Here is a 25,622-nt window from a genome sequence, read left to right on the forward strand (position 1 = left end):
AAGTGAAGTAGGAGGAAGAAGAAGAAAAGAGAAAGGGAACAAAAACCCTTCCAACCCCCCAAAAAATAAATAAAAAGAAAATCAACAATCATAGGTGAGATATAGTTTCACCTGATATTAAACATACAGCCTATTTAGGGTCAGTCAAACGAAGTAGAGAGCTGTAGTTCCTCAAAGTAATATTAAAAAGGTTGCCAAGCTACAAAAGTCCATCCGCTGTACCTTATTTTCTCAAGTTGAAAATTCTGCTTAAGATCACGGATCCAATTAGTAAAAGAAGGTGGGGAAGACTGTATCCAATTTACTAAAATAATACGTCTAGACAATAATGTTGAAAAGGCAAATGCATCAGTCTGAATTTTTGTAAGAGGGAAGCCATTTGGCTCCACTCCAAAAAGAGTGTTGTATTGGGAGGCAGTTCAGTGTTGCTACTGGAAATATGTGAGAGTGACCTAAAAGCTTTTGTCCATAACAAAGGCAATTTAGGACACAACCAGCACATGTGAATTAGAGAGGCTGGGGCAGTATGACATTTACCACAAGTTGGATCGAAATTTTGATACATCTTGGATAATTTCACCTTGGATAGATGGATACGAAGTAAGATTTTAAATTGTAGCAGCCCATGTCTTGCACATACAGATGAGGAATATACATGAGGGCGAATAGATTTCGAGTTATCTTCCGATAAGTCTGAGTCAAAAACCTTGTTCCCAAAGAGTGTTTAAGGTAGAAAGCGCAGTGTAGTGAAAAAATTAGAGAATACAATTTGAAAATGAAACTTCTAACATAATATCTATCGGTGATTTAGGGGGCAATAAAGGAAACTGGGCAATATTTTTGCAAGCAAAATCTCGGATTTGTAAATAGCGAAAGAAGTGTGTGTGAGGCAGATCATATTCCCAAGAAAGAGTCAAAAGAAACAAAAATATCATTAATGTATAAGTTAGCAAGCGTTTTGATGCCTCTCATGTGTTGGACTTGAAAGGCAGAATCTCCTAATGAAGGCAGAAATAAATGGTTTGCATTAATAGGTCTGTATAAAGAGAGAGATTGCAGCCCAAAGTGCCTTCTGAACTGGGTCCAAACCTTAAGTGACTGTTTAACAATAGGGTTTGAAGAAAAGTGACTGGTTGAGAAAGGAATGGAGCAGGCAGAGATGTGGATTGACAGGAGGCTGCCTTCAATTGCACCCACGTTAAACTAACCGAATCCAAACTCACCGAATCCAAATGAAACCAAAAGGAAATATTACAGATATGAGCAGACCAATAATAAAACTGAAAATTTGACAGTGCCAAACCAGCTAAATGCTTGGGATTTGTAGAAAAACTTTACAAATTCTGGGTGTTTTCTTATTCCAAATAAAGGAAAAAAATAATTAGCCTATTGCAACAAAAAAGCACTTGGGAATAAACAATGGAATGCATGTATAGAAATTTTGGCAAAATATTCATCTTTACAGAATTTATATGATGACTAAAGAAAGGGGTAAACTAGACCAATGTGGTAAGTCCTGCTTCGTATGTTCCAACAAAGGATCAAAGTTGAGCTTAAAAAGCTCTCCAAGGGATCAAGTAACTAAAATTCCTAAATATTTAAAACTGTTTACTGAGACCTTGAAGGAGAGGAAAGAAGGTAATTCTCTGCAATAGAGTTAATAGGAAAAATTTCGCTCTTTCTTGAATTATTTTAAAAACTGAAATATGATCAAATCGCTCAAGAATAGAGAAAATGGCTGGGAGAGATGAGGCTGAATCAGAGATGGAAAGAAACAGGTCTTCAGCGTAGAGGGAGAGTTTCTGCTCGACTCCGCCCCGTAGGACACCCTGTATACCTCCGAGGTCCACAGTGAAATTGCCAGGGGCTGAACAGAAATAGAGAAATGTAGAGGGGAAAGCAGACGGCCCCATCAAGGACCCTGATGGAGGTCAAAAAGTTTAGGGTGAATATTATTTGTATGTTCTGAAGTAACCGGTGAGGAATACAATCGTTTTATCTACTTTATAAAAATGTGTCTAAATCCAAATTTTTGAAGACTGAAGAAAAGGTAGTCCTCTTCCGCTCTATCAAAAGCCTCTTCTGCATCCATAGGTGTAAGAACCTCAGGGGTAGGAGTAGTGTGAATGTGTTTAAATAATATTGAAAAGATGCCTTAAATTAGGGAAGGATTGCCTGCCTTGTATAAAACCTGACTGGCCAGGAGAGATAATAGATAGAAGGACATATTCAAAACGATGGGCTAAAGCTTTAACTAGTATCTTGACAACCGCTTTTAAAAGGGAAATAGGCCAGTATGAGCTGCAATGCAGAGGATCGTTATCCCTCTTTAGAATAACGGACAAAGATGGCTCGTGCAGCGTAGGAGGGAACATTTTAGAGAGAAAGCATTCCGGAAACAGAAACAATAATAATGGAGAAGGTTGTGGTAAGAATATTTTTATAAAATTCTATTGGAAACCCATCAGGCCCTGGTGTCTTATTACTTTGCATGGATTTAATTGCCTTTAGTGTTTCATCTTGGAAAAAGGGTGCTTCTAACATATTCATAACGTCAGATGTTAGAGGTGGGATGTCCATATTATCAAAAAAATTGTGAAATAAACCAGGATCTGAAAAGGAGTCTGAGGTATAAAGAGCAGAATAAAAAAGTTTAAACTGATCATTGATCTCCTGATGATTGGTGGTAGTTGACCCTGTTGGAGTGGTGATTTCGGCTGTAAGTTGAGAGGAAGCAGACTGGCGAAGCTGGTGAGCCAGGAGCCTACCAGTTCTTTCACCATGATCATAAAATGTACCACATGGTCTAAGTATAAGCTTTACTGTTTGTTTATTGGAAAGAAGATCAAATTCAGTCTGTGGAGCCAGACATTCATTATATAACATTGGGGTAGGCGCAATAGCATACAGCGGGTCCACTAAGAGAATTTGGTCAATCAATTTGGACAATTTTGAGATATTGCATTTGTTAAATTGAGAAGTATATGGAATTATTTGCCCGTATAGGCAAGCCTTCATACTGCCCCAGACAGTGGCAAAATAAATATCCGGAGTAGTATTAAGTTTTCTAAAAGTATCTATTTGCGAGGAAATGAATTTAATAAAATCAAGGTCTGCCAGAAGAAGAGAATCAAGATGTTGCGGTGGACAAGAAACAGGTTGGTCATGGAATTGTATTGCTAAAGCTAAGGGGGCATGATCAGAGATCACAAAACTATTGCACAAGATTGAATTAATGTGAGAAGCCTCTTGTCAAGGAAAAAATAGTCAATACGCGAATAGGTGTGGTGAACAGGAGAGAAAAAGGAGTATTGTCTTACTGACAGGTATAGAAAACACCATGAGTCTATCAATCCTTGTGTATCTGGAAAAGAACTGATGACTGAGGCTGATTTTGATATTGGAACAGATTTTGTGGATGCGCGATCTAAATTTGAATTAAGAACGCAGTTAAAATTTCACTTTTGCTTTTAAGCAGAGCAAGCACACACAGCTCTGCTGCTGATGTGTCTTAGCTTTATATCTCTGTCTAACTGTCCTCATGTGCCTTCAATAGGTGAACCCACAATGTGTTTACCCAATCCCTTATGTGCCTTATATAATTTTAAAAACACAACAATAATCGTAATGTCAGATACTATGGGCTGAATTTTCTTGGTGGACTAGGTGATGGGGTGCCTCCATCGAATGGCTCCCTGATGTATTCAGGCCGCTGGGCAGATTTTGCCCTGTCTGCAGCACTGAGGTGGGCAGCCAACTAAGCTGATTACAGACTCCATTAAGCCTGATTTTGCAGGTGTGCCTACAATTTTCCACGGGCGAGTGGCTCCCCCACCATTTGCGGAGGCCGTCATCTCCATGGAGTCGGCTTCCCAGTGGCCATCCGGGTTTGTGGGGGGCTGGATATCAGAGGTGAAGGCTCCGTCCCCAAAGAGGGGTAGCTGACAGGAAAGACCTCACCTGCAGCCCAATTGATGCATCTGCCGTTGGTGGGGGATCAGAGGTCGGGGGGGTTGCGGGGGGGGGATTCCCAGTTGCTCTGAGGGACCTAATGGCTTTATCCCTCACAACATTAACTTGAAATATATGTCTCTATGGTGAGGCGACATTGTGACCCTCCCAGTGGGGCTGCTGAGGTGCCCCCTCCTAACTGAGCTGGCAACATTGGGATCCTGCTCAGTAGGAGGCAGTCAATTAGGGGGCCATCTCTAGGAAGATTGTACCATCAGACATGTTGCTCTTAAGTCCGGGTCCCGAAGCCCCAAATCTACAATTGTGGACTGATCCAACCATCTGTTCTTGAGATTGATTTTGATTCACAGCGAGGTAATTCCAAACCCTCATTAGCATTGTTCTGAAACATTAGCCACTTTTCAATATCATTACAACAAAATTGGATGTGTTGCCTAGGGAGGCATGGAGCGAACAGGTGTGGAAAAGTAAAAATAAATCTTTGAGAATGAGAGGGCATGAAAATAACTGGTTTCACATTCTGCAGGCACTGCAGAATCAATGACTATCAGTTGCATCAACAAAACAAAAGCAGCCAGATTAACTGATCACTGAATTGTGAGTTTTAAAGCAAATTACTTTTTACAGGATTGCATAGAAGTTAAAGCTTCAAAGCAGACCATCCAGCCCAACTGGTTTATGCTCTCCACGAGCCTCCTACCCTACTTTCTCTTCTCCCATTAGTATAATCTTCTATGTTTTTCTCCCTCATGCACTTATCTAGCTTTCTCTTAAAGGCATCAACTACTGCATGTGACAGCGAGCTCTACATTCTTACCACTCTCTGCCTGAAGAAGGTTCTCCTAAATTCCCCATTCAATTTATTAGTGACTATCTGATATTGATGGTCCTAGTTTTGGGCAGGCCTAGAGTGGAATCTTCTTCTCTACGTCTATATATTGAACTCCATTGTAATCTTAAAGGCCTCGCTCAGATTATGACCAGATATAAAGAAAACAATGCAGTGACTGGCTGTGTGTGTTTGAATGCTGCATGTGTCATCTCCAGAACTGTTTCTCTTTCATGGTTATGTGGGAAGTGGAGCCATTTAAACTTTTGTAGAATGAGAACATAGGAAATAAGACAGGGTAGAAACATCTCACTCCTTTCTAAATGACATCAGGGCACCTAGAAGTATAGAATGGAATAATAAAACCTTGCAGCTCAGAAGGAGGCCATTTGGCCCATTGTGCCTGTGCCAGCTTTTTGAAAGAGCTGCCTAAGTAGCCTCACCCCATTACTCTTTCCACATGGCCTTGCAATTATTTTTCGATCTGTTTTTCCAATTTCTTTTCGAAGATACGATTGAATCTACTTCCTACAAGGATCAGTGCTGAGGCCACTGTTGTTGACAATTTATATTTATAATTTAGGCCTTGGAATCAAAAACAAAATTTCTAAATTTGCGAATGACACTAAATTGGGCTGGGCTGAGGGAAAGTCAGCCTTGAGGAGGACTGCGACAAATTAGAAGAGGACATTGATGTACTTGCAGAATGGGCATATAATTGGAAATTCATTTCAGTATGGAGGATTGTGAGTTAATACATTTCAGTAAGAAAAATAAGTAGGTCCAAATAATTTGGAAAATGAGAACTTCCTGTGGTTGATGAAAAAGGGATCTGGGAGGACAAATAAACAAATAGACTAAAAGTTGTGACACAGGTCAATGCGGCCAGAATGGCCAATGACAAATAGGGTTGATTTCCAGAGAGATAAAATGGAAAAGTAGAGAAGTTATGCCTAAGTTGTATTGAATTTCAGCCAGACAACAGCTGGTGTCCTGTACACAGTTCTGGTTGCCATGTTGTAAAAAGGATATTGAGACACTGGATTGAACATTATTGTGAGCTGCATTCTGGTGAGATGGACATCTCCCAGTTTGCACCTGACGCTCTCCCACAGCATCCTGCCATAGTTAATTTAAATGAAGAACCCTCATCATTAGAGCTTGAAAATGCCATTGAATGCTTAGCAAGCAGAAAGACACCCAGCAAGGTTGGAATTCCAGCCAAACTGCTCAAGCACAGAAAGCCCCATCTTCTGGCACACCTTCATGACCTTCTCCTTCTATGTTGGAAGGTTGGATTTGTTCTACAGGACATGTGTGATGCACAAATTGTGACATTATACAGAAGTAAGGATGATTGAGAATTTTTCAATAACTGCAGAGGCATCTCACTCCTTATAGCATCACTGGGAAGGCCTGCACTAGGGTTATGCTGAAAAGACTCCATCTACTTGCAGGCCAATTATATCCAGAAACAAAGTGCTGCTTCTGTGCTGGTAGCTCTATAGTGGACATAATCTTCTTCATACATCTGCTGCATGAGAAGTGTACGGAACAGGATATACCTCTTTACCTTACTTTCATAGGTCTCACTATGTCAAGTGGCCAGAAATTCAAGTAACATTCAAGCTGCACAAGTGCCAGGCCATGACAATTTCCAACACTAGAGAACCTAACCACTTCTCCTTGACAATCAACAGCATTATCATCACTGAGCCCCCACCATCAATATCCTGGGGGTGCCACCATTGACCAGAAACCTAACTGGACCAGCCATATAATGATGTGGTGCTGTAAGAGCTTTCAGCTCAGAATACCAGGGCATGTGCTGCCCACCATTTTTGATGCTTTTGCACCCATCTTAAACCTGTAAAATATCACTGAATAGCATGGTCCTTGATTTTGAAATTACCCATTTGCATGAAATTCTCATGCCTATAATTTCAAACAATTACAAAGAGCCTTGCCTTGCGGTGAGTAACTCACCTCCCGACTCCCCATATCCTGTCCATTATCTATCTGTCTGGAGTATCACCCCATCACGGGTTAGTCCCCATTTGCCTGTCAGCTCCAAAATCACATCCAGGACAAAGCAGTCCACTTGAATAGCACCCCATCCACAACCTTTAACATTCAATCCCTCCACCACTGGTGCACAATGGCAGCAGTGGGTACCATATAGAAGATGCACTGCAGCAACTTGCCAAGGCTCCTTCAACAGCATTTTCCAAACCCACAACCCTTACCACCTAGAAGGACAAGGGCAACAGATACATGGGAGCACCACCACCTGCAAACAGATCAACCATGATCTTATTGAATGGTGAAGCAGACTCGAGGGGCTGAATGGCCTACTTCGGTTCCTATTTTCTATGTATGTATGTATAAAGGGCAATATATTTCCAAGCCAGGATGGTGTGTGCTTTGGAGGGGACCTAGCAGGTGGTGGTGCTCTCATGTATCTGCTGCCCTTGTCCTTCTAAGTGGTAGAGATCACAGATTTGGAAGGAGCTGTAGAAGGAAGCTTGGTGAGTTGCTGCAATGCATCCTGTAGTTGGTACACACTGCAGCTACTGTGCGTCAGTAATGGAGGGAGTGAAGTTTTAAGGTGGTGGATTGGGTGCTAAATAAGCAGGTTGCTTTGCCCTGGATGGTGATAAATTCTTTGAGCGTTATTGCAGCTATACTCATCCAGGCAAGTGGGAAGTATTCATCACACACCTGACCTGTGCCTTGTAGATGGTGGACAGGATCCAGGGAGTCAGGAAGTGAGCTATTAGCTGCGGGATTCCTGGCCTCTGATCTGCTTTTGTAGCCACAGTATTTATATGGCTGATCCAGTTCAGTTTTTGCTCAACGTTAACCCAGAGGATGTTGATAGTGGGGAATTCAGCAATGGCAATCCCATTGAATGTCAAGAGGAGATGGTTGAATTCTCTCTTGTTGGAGATGATCATTGCCAGGCACTTTTGTGGTGCGAATGCTGCTTGCCACTTCTTAACCCAAACCTGAATATTGTCCAGGTCTTGCTGCGTATGGACACAGACTGCTTCAGTATCTTTGAGCCACATAAGGAAATGTTAGGATATGTGACATAGGTTTTAAGGAGAATCTTAAAGGAGGAGAGAGATGGTGGGAGCTGGAGAAGTATGAGGAAGGAATTCCAGAGCTTAGGGCTTTCACAGCTGAAGGTATGACCTCCAATGGTGGTTCAATGAAAATTGGAGATGCGCAAGAGGGCAAAATTGGAAGATTTGGCAGAGTCTATTTGCCAACCAATCAGCACTCTCTTCTCATGCAGTATAAATTGTTGTTCCCTTTACAATTGGTATTCTTGCAAATCTGCCCTGATGAGTACAAGACGAAAAGCTTTGATAGCATGTCTCTCTTTTCAGCAATACTGTTGTCTCAGTTAGTGTGTTGTTGGTCCATGGAGAGTTGCCAACCATCCAGGATTGCCCTGAAGTTTTCAGATATTAACAATTCATCTCCTAGATGCTGCTGTAAACAAACCCAGGGAGAAATATTAAAGGAATATAAAAATAGCTGGAGTCGTTTATTTTCTCCAACCACTTTTGTTTATTAGCTATAAAAATAATGTGGGAATTGGACAGACTGCCTGATTGGGTGAGGTGGTCAGCCTATTGAAACCTCCAGGAATATGGTCAATCAGAGTTGGAAACCATAGGTTGATGTGGTAGATAGGGTAAGATGTTGGTGTCAATGCCTGGGGAGAGATAATTAGCAGGATATAGATTCATAGTTTGGTTTCCAGAGATACCACAGGCTGTGGGTAATGGTCCTTTGAAATAATCCTGTGGCAAGTAATATTGGCGCCACACAATTGCCAGGCAATGACCATCTCCAACAGGAGTGAATCTAACCATCGGCTCTTGATATTTAATGGCATTACCATTGCTGAATCCCCCACTATCACCATCTTGGGATTATCATTGACCCGAAACTGAACTGGATTAGCCATATAAATTCTATGGCTACAAGAGCAGGTCGGAGTCTAGGAATCCTGTGGTGAGTAAAGCACCTCCTGACTCCCCAAAGCCTGTCCACCATCTACATGGCACATGTCAGGAGTGTGATGAAATACTCTCCTCTTACCTGGATTAGTGCAGCTCTAACAACACTCAAGAAGCTTGACACTATTCAGGACAAAGCAGTCCATTTGATTAGCACCACATACGCAAACATTCACTTCCTCCACCACCGAAGCACAGTAGCAGCAGTGTGTGCCATCTACAAGATGCACTGCAGGAAATCTCCAAGGTTCCTTATATAGCATCTTCCAAACTTACGATTATTACCATCTAGAAGTACATGGGCAGCAGATAGATGGGAATGCTGCCACCTGGAAGTTCCCTTCCAAGCCACACACCACCCTGACTTGGAAATATATCACTGTTCCTTCACTGTTGCTGGGTCAAAACCCTGGAACTGCACTGTGGGTGTACCTATACCACATGGACTGTAGCGGTTCAAGAAGGCAGCTCACCGCTACCTTCTCAAGGACAATCATGGATGGGCCATAAAAGCTGGCCTAGCCTGCAATGCCTTGACCTCATAAATGAATTTTAAAAACCCTTGGTCTAGGTGGATATCTCTTTCACTTTTGTGACATCTTTCGGATGAGGCATTGGACTTGTGGCCAGATGTGGCCCCATCTGCTAACTCAGGTGGACAATGAATGATCCTATGGCACCATCTGAAGATGAGCAGGTTTGCCCTAGTCAACCTTTATCACTGAACCACCACCACCAAAATCAGATGAGTTTGTCATTTATCTCACCGCATTTTTCAGGGAACAATTTGCACTCAGAATAAATTATACATTTCCCTTTGTTGTGGCAGTGACTACATTTCAGTGCTTCAGTAAAGCACTTTGGGACATCCTAACATTATGAACGGTTCTGTATAAATCCTTTGGGTGGGATTTTATGGACCGGTTTGTGGCCGGGGTGGGGCTGTAAAATGCGGCCAGCCGTTCGAAAGCCCACTGACATCGGCGGGACTGTAAAATCCTGCCGGTGTAAACCTCTGCCCTTTGTTTCCCTTCTTTAAAAAGCCTCTTATCAGGAACCTTATCAAATGACACCTGGTAAAATCTGAAGTTTAAAATGCCTGCAAATTGATGGGAACATCGACATCAACTTTGTATGCGGTTCACGGTTTGATGTTAAATTGCTGACAAAGTGAAAAAGCCTTATGCATTCTATTCCAGATTGCTCCTCATCTATAACGGCTCAGGGATAGTTTAAAACTAATCCTGTGATCATGCAACCAAAAACTGCTATTGTGAAATCACAATGGTGAAAGCAGCAAAGCATCTCTTGGTGAGGAGAGTGTTAGATCCCACGAGGAGATAAAGAAAGGGAATCTTAAAGAGAAATGAAGGTAGAAGTGTAAAAATTAAACCAAGTATTTCATTATCTGAGCGATGGTGGCAGGTATGATGTAAAAATACAGATTACTGCCGCAGCTTTCTGTAACCACAATTAATCAAATATTATGTACAATATGTCTCACAAGGCTAAAGGACTTTTCAAGAAAAATCAAAACTACTGAGCAATTCAAACCTGTGTGTTTTCACAGATAAGGAAGGCCCTGGGCACGAACAAACTGCTAAAATGAAACAAAAACAAGAATGTCTCCAGACAATGGCGTGTCCGGCTTTGAGACCTATGGATGGTTTAACTAACGGTTGATTGGAGGAATTGGAGGCAATACTCGCTGGAAGGTGGAGATTAATTTAGTATGTACGAGAAGTGAGGACAATTGGCCCGGATAGCCATGAGGAGCAGCTTATTTGCAGACTCGATGAACAGCTCTAAGCATAAACAACTGATAACAGACAAAGCACAAAGGAGGAAAGTTATTTGGAAGGCCGGAGATGTGATGTTTTGAGGGAGTTGTGGAATAGATCATGGGGAACGGCATAGAATGAGGGAAGAGGAGTTAAAGGCCTGATTGGTCAAGGATAGAAAACACTAGAGACTCTAGAAACTCATGGCAGGTGGATATCATTAGGGTGTGCTTTAACACCATGATTTGGACAAAGGTCTTGACATTCTATTGGATATTTTGAGAGAATGCTACTCTTAGAATTCTCAGCATTCTTAACACACACAGCTGGCACAGCACTGGCTGCAATGTAAATCACTCACTGGTGTGCAACCCTTGAAGCCTTCTCATTCAAAGCAGAAAGGCCACACTCATATCCATGTCAGCCTATCCAGATAAGAACTAACAGTTCCTCAACTCGATTGAACATGCACTCTGCAGCATTCCCACACAGAGTGCAGGAGCGAAGTGGAGTGTACTTCGAGTCGCTATTTATAGTACTGCACTTGCAACATATGGGAAGCAAGAGTGGAAAAGTGCTGACTGGTTTGAGGCTAACATCACCATGATGGAACCTGTCATTGAATCCAAATGATCTGCTCTCATTAAGAGAGATCAAGGCGAGAAAACTCTGAATGCACTGAAAGCCACTCCAAATAAAGCCCAAGAAACTGCTAGGCATTGCGCCAATGAATACTGGTTATAACCTGGTCAGGAAATCCAGATGTCCTCCAACACAGGTGCATATAATATTGAGTCAACAAGACAACAGATCAAACAAGAAAAAAAAAACAGCTGCATTGAAAGCAATGGCAGGGGAGGTCATCACCGACAGTAATAAACAGTTAGAGATTTAGGAACACCTCCTTGAATTGTACTCAAGTGAGAACAGGATCAGCAAGGAAGCTCTGGAGACCATAGTGAGCCTGCCTATCATAAAAGAGCTGGATATTGAACCCACTGTGGAGGAGTTTAGCAAAGCTAATGACTCGCTTGCCATTGAACTCAGCAACCAGCACTCCTGCAGCATTTGTTGTGACCTTGTATAAGAACAATGGAGACTGCAGTAATTACAACTATTGAGACATCTCCCTGCTGAGTATCGTGAGAAAAATATTTGACAATGTTGCCCTTGTCAGGCTGAAAATCTTGGTTGAACCCATTTATCCCAAGTCCGAGTGTGGTTTCAGAACACAACTGACACAATCTTCTCAGTCCGGCAGCTGCAAGAGAAATGTCTTGAACAAAGGAAGCCACTATATTGCCTTCATTGATCTCACCAAGGCATTTGACTATGTGAACAGAGGAATTCTATTTAAGCCGCTGAAGAAAATTGACTAGTCTCTGAAACTGATATATGTGATCTCCTCGTTCCATGACATGATGGCTAAGGTCCCTCTGAGACTTGCAATGGGGTCAAACCAGCTCTTTCACATGTGACATTGGTACTATAGTGTTCATTGGTGTGTACAGAGTGTATACTTGATAAATGGGCATTGCCATGTCATAGGTTGGCATGGAGGGTTATGAAGGGGGTCGATGAGGAGCATGGGTTGGCATGAATTGGCATGGAGAGGGCATGGGGAGTGGTGGGGGTTTGAGGGGGTGTGAGGGATGTAGGCTGAGGGCTTTTTCTGTTTTATTGTTTTTATTGTAACTGGGAGAAAGCCCCAAAGCAGCAAGATGGGCCCTTTAAACAGCCCCCGTGGTTGCTTCCAAAATCTTTATTGGGGCAGCAAGCCCATGCACATGCCTGCACCCCACCCACTGAAATGAAAATCACCTTTGCAGGTATTTTCTCCCAAGATTGGCGTGCCGAGCTAGGAAATTTCCCGACTCACACTACCTGCCAAGAGGATGAAAGCCCAGCCCACGGCCTGTAAAGGATTTGATTTAACCATCAGCATCAAGAAGACAAATGTCATGGTTAAAGATTTTACCATATCACCATCTATCAGCATTGACAATGTGACACCGAAGGTTGCTGACAGCATCACAGATCTAGGCTCCACGATCAGCAGCAATCTGTCACTTGATGCTGAAATCAGCACTCTAACCACAAACGCTGTTATACCCAAACTGAGAGAGTGTGCACCAATAGCAACCTAACTATCAAACTGCAAGCCCACCAAGCTTGCACCTTCGGTGCACTCCTCTAGAGTAGTGAGACCAGGACAACATATGCGAGACAGGAGATAAGGCTGAAAAGTTCCCACTTTCGCTATTTCAGATGTATCCTTGACATCTCTTGGCAGGACAAAGTCACCAACTCAAAGGCCTGGAGCACGCCGATTCTATCAGCATAAACTCATTCCTAAGCCGATGATGTATGGGCTATTTGGCCACCTTCAGGAGAGGACAGCTGTATACCCAAAGACCTTCTGTATGGTGAACGGTCCACTGCATCATGACCTGCTGAATGTCCATACATCCACCACAAGGACACGAAATGAAGGTGGTGGAAATTAATGCTGGAAAATGGCAGAGAGCCGCTGATGGCCATGACCTCTGGAGGCTGAAGGAGGGGCATTGGAAGTGGTGAGAAGAAACGGAAAGTTCAGCTGACGGAGAGAGAGCTCAAAGGAAACAGAGGCCAGCGAATTGTACAGCTTCTCAACCACTGCCTTATTCTACAGCACGTATGGCAGGGGCTGCCTTGCCAGAGTGGGGCTCCTGAGACCCACCAGGTGTTCAACACAGAGTTGACCACCAAGGAATATACCATCGCCTCATGAGACAGAAGGCAATTTGTATTAAGGAGAGCCTTGATAGGACAGTAAGGTCCTGTCAATTTAATACCCAGGTCCACCCCTGAAAAGAGGCATAAAAAGACATTGGAAAAAGATTCTCGAGGCTGCAATCGGGGGCAACTTGATTTGCTGTTAATTAAAGAGCAATGTTGAGTTACTGCTGAACTGGCCATTTGCTGGGGTTCATGCATATGAAGCTTTTATTTATGGTTGCTGGAGTTTAAGGGGGAGCTCTGTGCATGTTTATGTGTAACCTGGGATTATTGTGTAGCAGAGCTATCGCAGGTGTACTTGTAATATCTTGTTGATTTTTAATAAAAGGAACTTATTATAGAAATTGTTGTCTCGAATTATTTGTTGTATAGATTGGAATCCTGCACACTGCTTAACAAGCTTTGCAAGAGAGAGATAGCCAGAGGCGTTGAGAGGGACAGAGGATGATTGAGAGAGATACAGTGTGAAAGGGAAATTACAGGTTAGCCAGTCATTTGTCATTGTTTGTGATACATTGTTGTGTATGAAATTGCTTGTTGAGTTCCCCTACACTTCAAAATGCTTCATTGACAATTAAGAACTTGGCAACATACCAAGGCTGTGAATGATGGAATGTAATTCAAATCTTTACTTCATTAGTCATGCTGGTTGAGGGTAAAAATCTTAGCCTGAAATATTTTCTGCTAACTTGAGAGGGTAGCCGGGGCCTCAGTTTAATGTCTCATCCGAGAAAAGGCACCTTCTCTAGAGCAGCACTCAGTCAGTGCTTCATCGATGTTTCAGTCTAGGTTACATGTTTAAGTATCAACACTCGAACCCAGGACTGTCCTGACTAGATGGAAAGGCTTCTGTCACTTAGCCAAGGCTGACCCCAAATGGATGGGTTCTGATGAAAGTCATTGACCTGAAATGTTAACTCTTTCTCTCTCCACACTCACTGAGAGTTTGCAGTGTTTTCTGGTTTTATCCCTAATAGCTGGAGTAGTTTGGGGTATCCTTCAAACCTTGAGATTGGTCAGAGGGACTACAATGGTCTTTTTGGGCTTGTACGTTCTTATATTCCTAAAGAGGTCCAAACGTTGAACAGTATGGGCCCTTCTGAGGGAGCAGCTCAAGGAAGGGGTCATTTACTGAGGCTCTAAAGTTGTGCCTGGGTTGTGTGTTGCCTTGTTTGTCCTGTGCATTTCTTGGGAACGCAGTAATGATGAAGTCCTGTCAACATGTTAGGAAGGTTCTGCTTAGCCTCTGAATATTGCACTCAATGTTCAGTGGCATTTGTTGTGCGGTAAGGTCGGGGAAGACCCTCACCTACAGTGGATAATAACATGGTAATCTTTTGGGTTCCAATGTACTTCACCATACCATCATCTTCACCCCTTTGCCAAGGCCAGGTTTCCTGCTACATTGTAATAAGTTTCACTTTCCAAAGCAGGCAGTGGTGTGCAGAGGTTCTGGACGAGTGGAATAAGCTGCCATTAAGATACTGAAATTAATATGTCACAGGAATGTAACATGGGAGACAAGAGAACACCTTCTGGCAGTACAAGATAGTCTTTAATATGGGGCTTTCAGCACTACTAAAGTAACCAATAGTTAACACTGGTACATCAGCTGCCAGTGATAACTGGGCCGCCAAAGTAAGTTGTCACTTTCATCCTGCCCTTTGGTGCAGCTTGGTTGTCAAGCTGTCTGGAATAGTCTTTTACATGAAGGCCTCAGGCTCCAAAAGTTTAAATACTCTCATCTGTAAGATAAGAAAAGTTTATTTATGTGGGAACAATTACAATATTACAATAGAATGACACTGTTCCAAAACATTTTCCTCCACAGGTGAAGAAAGACATGCATTTATATAGCACCATCCACAGCCTCAGACCAATATACTTTACAGCCACTTTTGAAATGTAGGTGCTGTCGCAATGTAGAAACCACAGCAGCCAATTTATGTACAGCACGCTCCCACAAGCATCAAAATAATAAAGACCAGATATTCTGCTTTAGTAATTTCATTTGCGGGATAAACATTGGTCCCAGGAGAGTGGAAAACTCCCTTTGCTCTTGTTTGCAACAGTGCGAGAGGACCTTTTATTTGCACCTGAGAACACAGTTTAATGTCTCATCTGAAAGATGGTGCAGCATTCCCTCAGGAGCATCCACATAAATGTTTATATATAAATCTCTGTCGTGGGATTTGAACTCAAAACTTTTCGACTGGGAAGTGAGACACACAGTGACAAACACACACACACAAGACACACACACAGACACAAACACGCACACACAAGACACACACACAGACACAAACACGCACACACAAGACACACACACAGACACAAACACGCACACACAAGGCACGCATACGCAGTGTCATGAAACTAGCATTTTTTCATGATATTTTTCCGGTGTATTGTGAAGTGGGTTTAAGTATGGTTGGGTCTGTGTGAGATTTAAATACATTTTTGTAGTCAAGCAGGCTGCAAGCTTTGAGTCATCGAAAGAAGCTCGGTGCTTGACATGGTCATGAGTGAACATGGGGCGGAATTTTCCAAGCCAGCTGGCAGCGGGCTCGATAGGTAATGTGCCCGGAAAATATGGCGGGACCCACTTCACGATGGTGCGAGGGCAGGTCGCGATCGTCCACTCAGCCCGCCAACAGTGGGCCACGTTTCCCACCATCGGCCAGTGGGGAGCTAATTGTAATACATTAGCATATAGTTAAAATGCCATCCCGCAGGCTCTTGGAACCCCGCTGAATTGTCCGTCCACATCGGCGGGAAAGCACGCCAATGTCTTTCACAACAGCACGCAGGCAACATGCACTTGGTGGTCTTCACTTTGGGGGAGCTGAGGTGAGTGAGCAGCAGCGTCTTCCACAGCTCACCCGATGTTTACAGGCTTTAGGGCCGCTGGGGTGAGGGGTGGAGGAAACTGATGTCTGGCTCCGAAGGTGACTGCTGAGGAGGGTGGGGGGGGGTGGGGGGTGGGGGGTGGGTGTTTGGGGGGGGTGGAGGTGGGGGTGGACTGCCGCTCTGGTGCTGCATCCCATGCACAGGCGATCGAGGTGGGGGGGCAGGTTAAGTGAGGGAAGTGGCCGCGCATTAGGGACACCCTGTATAAACTGACCATGTCTCTGCAACTGAGACAGATCAGGCACAGCCGCAGTGATACGATTGGGGTCAGGCTCCTAGCCTACCCACCCAGGGGATGCCCTCCATGTCCCCTTGGCGCCATGTCCTGCAGTAAGTGGCAGGTGTGAGCCACCAGGTCCCTCGACATGCATAGTCATTGGCCACACTGGTCCTCAGTCATCTGTAGGAATAGCAGGCGACGCCTATAGACCCTGGGTGTTGCTAGGCAATGCGGAGGCACCAAAGGGTCACCAAGCGCTCCATACATTACCCCCTCCCCACACCTTCAATCCCCTGGCAGAGACTTCTAGTCCGCCACCACTTTATGGGTCTGCGGAGCAGTTGGGCTGCACACATTGTACAATCTCCTCGCCAACGCTGGCCATGTAGCTGTCACTGCTGGCGGTGCTCACAGCCCCTTGCAATCTCAGCATCCCGGTTTGAACCAGTGTCCCCCATGTCGCAGGTTGACAGGGAAGCCAAGCAGCGCACTCATCACTGGCCATCCGAGGGGTGACCAGCAGACTCCGGGAAGCATTAAGGGGCAGTCACACAGGGCCAGGAAAGGCCCTAGGTACACCCAGGCTAACCACGTCTCTCCCTCTCTTTCATGCCACAGGAGGACCACATCAGGATCATGGATCCTGGTGACCTAGCTGTATGCCTGATGGTCTACAGAGAGCGAAGAAGACGGAGGAGGGAGCGACTGAGGCTCCTGGCTGTGCAAAGGTAGGAACAGCAACCTCATGAAGAAGGGGCAGCAGAGGCTCCCGCACACACTGCCCAGGAGTGACAGTGAGACGTGGCTGGTTGGTGCCTAGAAAGTGACCACGGTGCTCAATTTCTATGCCAGTGGCTCCTTTCAGGGCTCCACAGGGGACCAATGTGGGATTTCACAATCCACCACCCACAAATGCATCTATGAGGTCACAGATGCCATCTTCTCCATGGCAACAACTTCGTGCATTTCACACCCAGGGTGCAAGAGCCATTGGATTCACCCGGATCTCGGGATTCCCACAGGTGCAGGGTGAGATTGACTGCAGTCATGTGGCACTCAGGTCTCCATCGCTGCACTCGGTGGACTTAATCAACCGTAAGGGCTTCTACTCACTGAACATGCAGCTGGTATGTGACCATCAGAAACGCATCCTGCAGGTGTGCGCACGGTTTCCAGGGCGTGTGCACGATGCCTACATCCTGAGTCGCTTGCAGATCCCTGCAGTCTTCCAGAGTTCACCATCGAGATGCTGAAGATACAGTTCTGATGCCTGGATCAGTCTGGTGGAGCCCTGCAGTACAGTCCACAGAGGGTCACACACCAAAGGGTCTGCTGCACCCTTTACAACCTGGCGCTGCAACAGGGTGAGGAGCTGGCTGAGGAGGTGATGAAGGAGCTGCATGTCTCCTCTGATGAGGAGAACGCTCTCAGGGATGAGGGTGAGGGGGTCCTTGGTGGTAACAGCAACAGGGATGAGGATCTCACACTGGCTAGATGAGGCAGGCACACTCGGGAGGCCCTCTAGCTGCCAGATTTGTGGAGGATGATGACCACATGCAGTGAGGTGTCCCTGTAGATCCTCACATCGGAGTTGTGAATGTTTGCCTGTGAGAACACTCCTGTCATGGAGATGCAGTGGAGGCCCTAATAGTCACTCGATCGCAGGAGGATGATGACAACATGCAGTGAGGACACTCCATAGTGTGGCCTCTGAGGATGTCTGACTCCTGTCTGGCCGAAGGCAGCTCGCTTGCGCTCTATATCAGGGCCATTTCCAAGACGCAGCCATGAAACTTCAGACGCATCTGATGCTGTGTCCTCCTTCAGCACCTCAGCCCTTCAGGAGCTGGTGCACAGCATCACTGGTCCCAGATGCTGGTGTGATGGGGACCAACCCCACCTTAAAGAAGCTAAGAGCACACAGAGAGAATGAGAGAACTCTGTGGCACCTGCCCACTATATTCTGGCAGCAATGACAAGCACCACCGAGGTGCAGGCATCAGTAATGTTTCCAGAGAGCGTAAGGCTGGACCATCACTGTGGTCTGAAGGCTGCACAGACACAGGGAAGAGGCCCCGAACTGAGACACCTGCCTTTTATCTTGTGCAGAAAGGTTTCACATCTGAGTGACAAGAACACTGCTCATCAGAACAAGGAGACACAGGCAGGGTGACATTCTTAGGAGTTTATTGACAATAGTGAACAATATGTGCAACTACTTTTACCTAACTTCCCTAACTCTGCCACTACATCTTGGTTCTCCGTAGACATCTACAGTGGAGGTGGAGGCAGCCTGCTGACTGTGATGCCCAGTCTGTGATGACTTTGGCAGGCATCCTCTGGAGGGCCGAGACTTGGAGGGCCTGTTTTCAGGGCCGTGCCGTATGGCAGTGGCACCCTACTCAGCCTGTGAAGCTGGATCTGAAGAGGTCACAGGAAGAGGGGAGTCAGATGGGCCGGTCGCTCCCAGAGTCACCTGGGTGAATGGCCCCAGATCGTGCACCTGCTGATCCTCCTTGCTATAGGTGCCCGAGGGACCCTGGCTGACTCCATGAGCGGAAGGAGCAGCAGAGTGAGATCGAGCTGCCTGGCACCTCTCTCACGTACACAATGTTGGAGGCCAACTATGGCATCAGCGATGGAGTTGAGCCTGGGTAGCAGTGCAGGAGTGACATCCTGGACCAAGGTCTTCATGGCAGCCACCATCCTGCCAGTGTTGACCTCGGTGCATTGCAATGCTGGCGCTATCATCTCAACCTGAAGACAGACAGACTCCTCCATGGTGCCTCACAATCTGAGGAGTGCAGCGGATATCCATTCTTGTTGTTCCCTTGTTTGCCTTTGCAGCTCCAACAACTGTGACATGACCAAGTCCAGAGGCTCGTCATCTGATTCTGACTCAGCAACGTTCTCACCTCCAGCAGTCCCCCGAGTGCCAGAGACCTGGGAAGTCCCTGCCCCCGCCTGCTGTGGATCAGACAGTGTGATGTGCTCACCAGGTTGTGGTCCCAAGGCTACTCTAAAGGTAGGTCCCATTGTGTACCTCTGCGCTGGTGGAGGGTGTGGGTGAGCGCTGTGACTGGACTTCAGGGAGGGTGCCTTCAGATTCCTCTTCAGAGGTTTCTTCAGAGCTGGATTGGAGGCCCTGGGTCATGGACTCTTTTAGCTGTTTGGCAGATGTGCCTGCGAAAGCAAGTGGAGATAATTAGTGTATGGCAATGGCCTGTGAAAGAGGACACATCACTCACAGCATGGTTGTCTGATGGATGTTTTATTGCTGGATCCTCATTTGGTAGAGCAGCGCTGACCTCACCGTCAGCACAGGGCTGGACCCGGTCATCGCTGGCCAGCTGGATGGCTCTGTTTTCGAATTCTGTCAGAACTTTGATTTCCGGCATCCCTCCACCTGTCTGTGACCTGTCCCCCCTGTTGTGAGCCAGTTTGTCCTACATGGATAGAGATGGAGAGAGTGTAAGGAAGATGCCTGCCGGGCCAGATGATAAATGTGCCCGGCCTGTGTGGGCGGTGAGTGGTCCCATGGACGGGATGAGGACAATGACGGTGAGTGTGAGAGAGTGAATGGTGATGTCCCTTGCACTGTCAGTGAGTGAGGGCCCTGTGGGTGTGTGATGGGTTTGCAAGTGTGTGAGTTGGGAGCGATGAAAAGAGTGACTTACTCTGGCAGAACAGAGGAGATCATTCATCCTTTTGTGGCACTGGGTGGCTGTCCTATTCTGCAGGGCAATTGCACTGACCACCTCTGCCACCGCCTCCCAAGCTGGGTTGGTGGCATTGCTGCCCATCCTGCGGCCAGAGCAGGGGCAGAGCACATCCCAAGCGGGACACCACAGCATCCAGCAGTTGTTCGAGGGGACCGTTGTTGAAGCGGTGGGAGGGGTGGGGGGGCGGGGGGAGCTGCAGTCTTTTTGCCTTTGCTGGCCAGCGGTGGTGAGCTGGCAGCAATGAGCATTTTGCTGGTGGCTGCCTTTGAAAGATGTCAGCCAGCGTGATGCAGCAGCGGGGTGATGGTGAGTGGGCGAATGAAAGCCTGTCCGCCATGGAAACGGCATGTTTCCTGGGAATGCATAAATAATGAGGCAGACTCAGGAAGATACGGTGTGAAAACCCATCATTTTCATCGGCAGGTAGGACTCCATTTTACCCACTCGCTATCGCACTTAGTGAAATTCCGGGAAAATTCCACCCCATGGGATCTTAGTCTGTTTACAACTGGCCAGATAAGCAAGGCTAAGGAATGTGTTTATTTTCTCACAAAGAAAAATATACAGGCAACATGGAAATTTTTATAATAAGAGGAAAATACAGTTCCAAAGACATATTGAACAATAGAATTTACAGATTAAAAAGAGAGAAACTTATATAAAGGAGGATGAAAGGTTATGGGCTGTATCTTCTGGTCGGTGAGCGGGAGGGTGGGTGGGGCCCTGGGGCCCATTCACCGATGCGTAAAATGACGCTGGGTGACATCGGGCGGGCGTCCTGACATCACCCCGTGTCATTTGCATTTTCAGGTCGGCACGCGTGGAGCCGAGTCGGCTGCGCGCCCGCCGACCTGTCAATGGTCACTTACGGCCATTAATAAAGTTATTGAGATGATCAGAGGACCTGCCCATCCAACCTTAAGGTCGCCGGGTAGGCTGGGAGCCTAGGCGGGCTTCCGAAAAAAACGTGAAAACTCATCCATGGGCGGGATGAGTTTTAATGAGGGATTTTAAATGTTTGCAAAATGTTGAAATAAAAGAAATGAACATGTCCCAGCCCATGTGACACTGTCACATGAGGGGACATGTCAGGGATTCTTTTTTCACACTTCTAAAACTTTTTGAAACTTCCAGTGATCTCCATGTGGTGACACTTTGCGAAACAGCGCACTCCCAGCTCAGGGAATCCGCTCCCCACCACCCCCGCCCGACTCACACAGGGAGTGCACAGCGCTTCTTGAGTGGACGTCACGCTGGGCAGGCCTGCCCAGGTAAAATGGCAGCACATCCCTGACTGAGGGCGCCGAACGGGAACACCCCACTCCTGGACATCCCCCCGACAGGGGGCAAGTTTTGCCCAATGTATCAGAAGGCTCTGTAAGATCTAGCAGGAGTGTGTGAAATAGTCTTAAAGAAGCCTCCAGCATTTGTGTATAAGTCTGCTAGATAACGAACCTGAAGTTGGGAAAACCATTTGGAATTCCACTGTCCAGGGTATTGTATTAACTTTCTGAGTTTGTTTTACATCTAAAATCAATTTTGGGACCTTTGCCTTCAAGAGAGTATAACTGAGGGTCAGGTTAATTCGGAATTTTAGAAGTTGGTTACAGTAGTAATTGTAGTCTTATGTACATGCTTGAAATCTTTTATAATTTGTTAGTAAATATTTTAATTTAATTTTTAAAATCTCTAAAGGTCTTGGTGGGCTTATTACTTCTGATTCAGTGCACACATCTCGTTATAAATACAAATTGCAAAACCGTTGTGATAGCACGACCATAAGACCATAAGACGTAGGAACAGAAGTAGGCCATTTGGCCCATCGAGTCAGATTCTAACATTTTCCTAATGATGATGTTAAGCTAACTGGCCTATGTTACCTGCTTTTTGTCTCCCTCCTTTTTTGAATTAGGGTGCTACATTGGCAGTTTTCCAATCTTGTTGGAATCTAAGGAGTCTTGGAAGATTACCACTTTCTCTCTAGTTCCTGCCTTTAATATCCTAGGATGCAACCCATCAGGTCCAGGGGACTTATCAGCCTTTAGCCCCATTAGTTTCCCTAGTATTTTTTCTCTGGTAATAGTTATTGTATTTATTTCCTCCCCCACCCCTTTCCCCCTTGATTATTTAGTAATTTTGGAATGCTCTTATTGTCTTCTGCCATGAAGACTGATGCAAAGTATTTATTCAACTCCTCTGCCATTTCCTGAATCCGCATTATTATTTCCCCAGCCTCATTCTCTAAGGGGTTTATGTTCACTTTGACCTCTCTCTTCCTTATATATTTAAAGAAGCTCTTACTGTCCACTTTTATATGACTTGCTAGTTTACCCTCAAAGTTTATTTTCTCCCTCTTTATTATTTTTTAGTCATCTTTTGTTGGTTTTTAAAACTTTCCCAATCCTCTGGCTCACCACTAATCTTTGCCGCATTGTATGTTTTTTCTTTCAATTTGATACTATCCTTAACTTCTTTGGTTAACCATGGTTGGTTTATCCCCTTCCTTGAATCCTTCTTTCTCACATGGATATATCTTTGTTGAGAATCATGCACTATGTTCTTAAACGTCTGCCATTGTTCATCAACTGTCTTTTCTGCTAAACTGCTTTCCCAGTCCACTCCAGCCAGCTCTGCCCTCATTCCTTTGTAATTACCCTTATTTAAGTTTAGCACAGTTGTTTCTGACCCAAGTTTCTCACACTCAAACTGAATGGTAAATTCTACCATGTTATGGTCACTGTTTCTTAGGGGACCTTTTACTCTGAGATCATCTATCAAGCCTGCCTCATTACACATTACCAGATCCAAAGTAGCCTGATCCCTGGTTGGGCCCACAACATATTGTTCTAGGAAACTGTCACAAATACGTTTTCTGAATTCTTGCTTGTGGCAACCTCTGCCAGTTTGATTTTCCCAATTTACATGAAGATTAAAGTCACCCATAATTAATGTACTGCCTTTTTTACATGCCCTCATTATCTCCTGATTTATTCTCTGTCCTACAGTATAGCTACTAGTCGGGGGCCTATAGACTTTTCCCACTAGTGTCTATTTCCCCTTATTATTTTTTACCTCTGCCCATATGGATTTACATCTTCCGATTCAAGACTTTACCTTGCTACCGTAATAACAAAGCTACCTCACCACCCTTTCCTTTTGAAATGTCACATACCCCTGAATAATTAGTTCCCAGCTTTGACCTTCCTGTAACCCTGTCTGCGTAATGGCTGTAAGATCAGACCCATTAACTTCTATTTGTGCCATTAACTAATTTATTTTGTTCTGACCACAATGTGCATTTAAGTAAAGAGCCATTAATTTTATGTTTTTACCATTTTTTCCCCCTTTGACCCTATTTACTGCTTTTTTTAATGTTTGTACACTCTGCCTCTTCCTGTCACACTCTGGGTATCAATACCTAAATAGCTGCCTTGCAATTCTGCCTTTTCCTTTTGACTTGTAAGCCTATGTATCCCCTCTCCAGAACCCTCCTCCACTCTAGTTTAAAGCCCTCTCTACAGCCCTAGTTATTTGATTTGCCAGGACACTGGTCTCAGCACGGTTCAAGTGAAGCCTGTCTTACCGCAACAGCTCCTTTCTACCCCAGTACTGGTGCCAGTGCCCCAGGAACTGAAACCCATTCCTCCCACACCAAACTCTGAGCCACGCTTTTAACTCCTTGACTTTATTTATCCGATGCCAGTTTGCCCATGGCTCAGGTAGTAATCCCAAGATTATTACCTTGGAGGCCCTGCTTTTTAATTTAGCTCCTAACTGTTCAAATTCTTTCAGCAGAACCTCCTTTCTAGCCCTATCCATGTCATTGGTACCAACATGGATGACGATCACTGGATTCCTCCCCTCCCACTCCAAGTTCCTCTCCAACCCTGAGGAGATGTGCTTAACCCTGGCATCAGGCAGGCAACACAGCCTTCAGGACTCACACTAATGGCTGCAGAGATCGGTATATATCCCCCTAATTATACTGTCCCCTACCACTACTACATTCCTATTTCCTCCCCCCACTTGAATGGCTCCCTGTACCACGGTCATTGACCTGTGGTCATTTCGCTCATTCTCCCTGCAGTCCCTGCTCTCGTCCACACGGCTTGCAAGAACCTCGTAACTGTTGGACAATTGCAGGGGCTGACGCTCCTCAAATGCTACCCATCGGGGTGTCCCTATACCTGCCTCACCTGCAGTCACACCCTCCTGACCCTGATCACAGACCAAATTTGAATGACCTAATCTGAGTGTTGTGACCGCCTCCTGGAGCAAAGTGTCCAGGTAACTTGCCCCCTCCCTGATGTGACACAACGTCAGCAGCTCGGACTCCAGCCCCTTAACTCGGATGCAAAGTTCCTTGAGCTGCAAAACACCTGATGCGGATGTGTTCACTCTGGATCACCTTGGTGTCCAGCAGCTCATATGCTACAGAAGCAACACATTACCCGTTCTGCTATCATATTTTGTTTAATTTACTAACTAAATACTCTAGCACCCCTCATCTTTACACTTGAAGAATCCCCCGCTCTTTACACTTTATTTTTTTTTTACGCTGATATCGATCTTATATTTAACAAGCTATTTTTAAGAAAAAGAGAGAAAAAATAGACTAGAGACCTAAACACAAACTAAGGACCTTTTACTTTAAAGACTAAAGACGTGTGTAATTGGTCTGCCTGGCACACATCATCTGCCATGTCATAACAACAGAGACATACGCACAGACATGCACACTCACAAACACACACACACAAAGATACACACACACACACACACACACACACAAAGGTACACACACACACAGATACACACACACACACACACACACACACACACAAAGATACACACACACACACACACACCCACACAAAGGTACACACACACACACACACACAAAGATACACACACACACACACACAGATACACACACACACACACACACACAAAGATACACACACACACACACACACACACACACACAAAGATACACACACACACATACACACACACACACAAAGATACACACACACACACACACACAGATACACACACACACACACACACACAAAGATACACACACACACACACACAGATACACAAACACACACACACACACACAAAGATACACACACACACACACACACACAACGATACACACACACACACACATACACACACACACACAAAGATACACACACACACACACATACACACACACACACACACAAAGATACACACACACACACACACACACACACACAAAGGTACACACACACACACAGATACACACACACACACACACACAAAGATACACACACACACACACACACAAATACACACACACACACACACACACACACAAAGATA

Source organism: Carcharodon carcharias, chromosome 18, assembly GCF_017639515.1.
Source record: "Carcharodon carcharias isolate sCarCar2 chromosome 18, sCarCar2.pri, whole genome shotgun sequence".
Lineage (NCBI taxonomy): Eukaryota > Metazoa > Chordata > Chondrichthyes > Lamniformes > Lamnidae > Carcharodon > Carcharodon carcharias.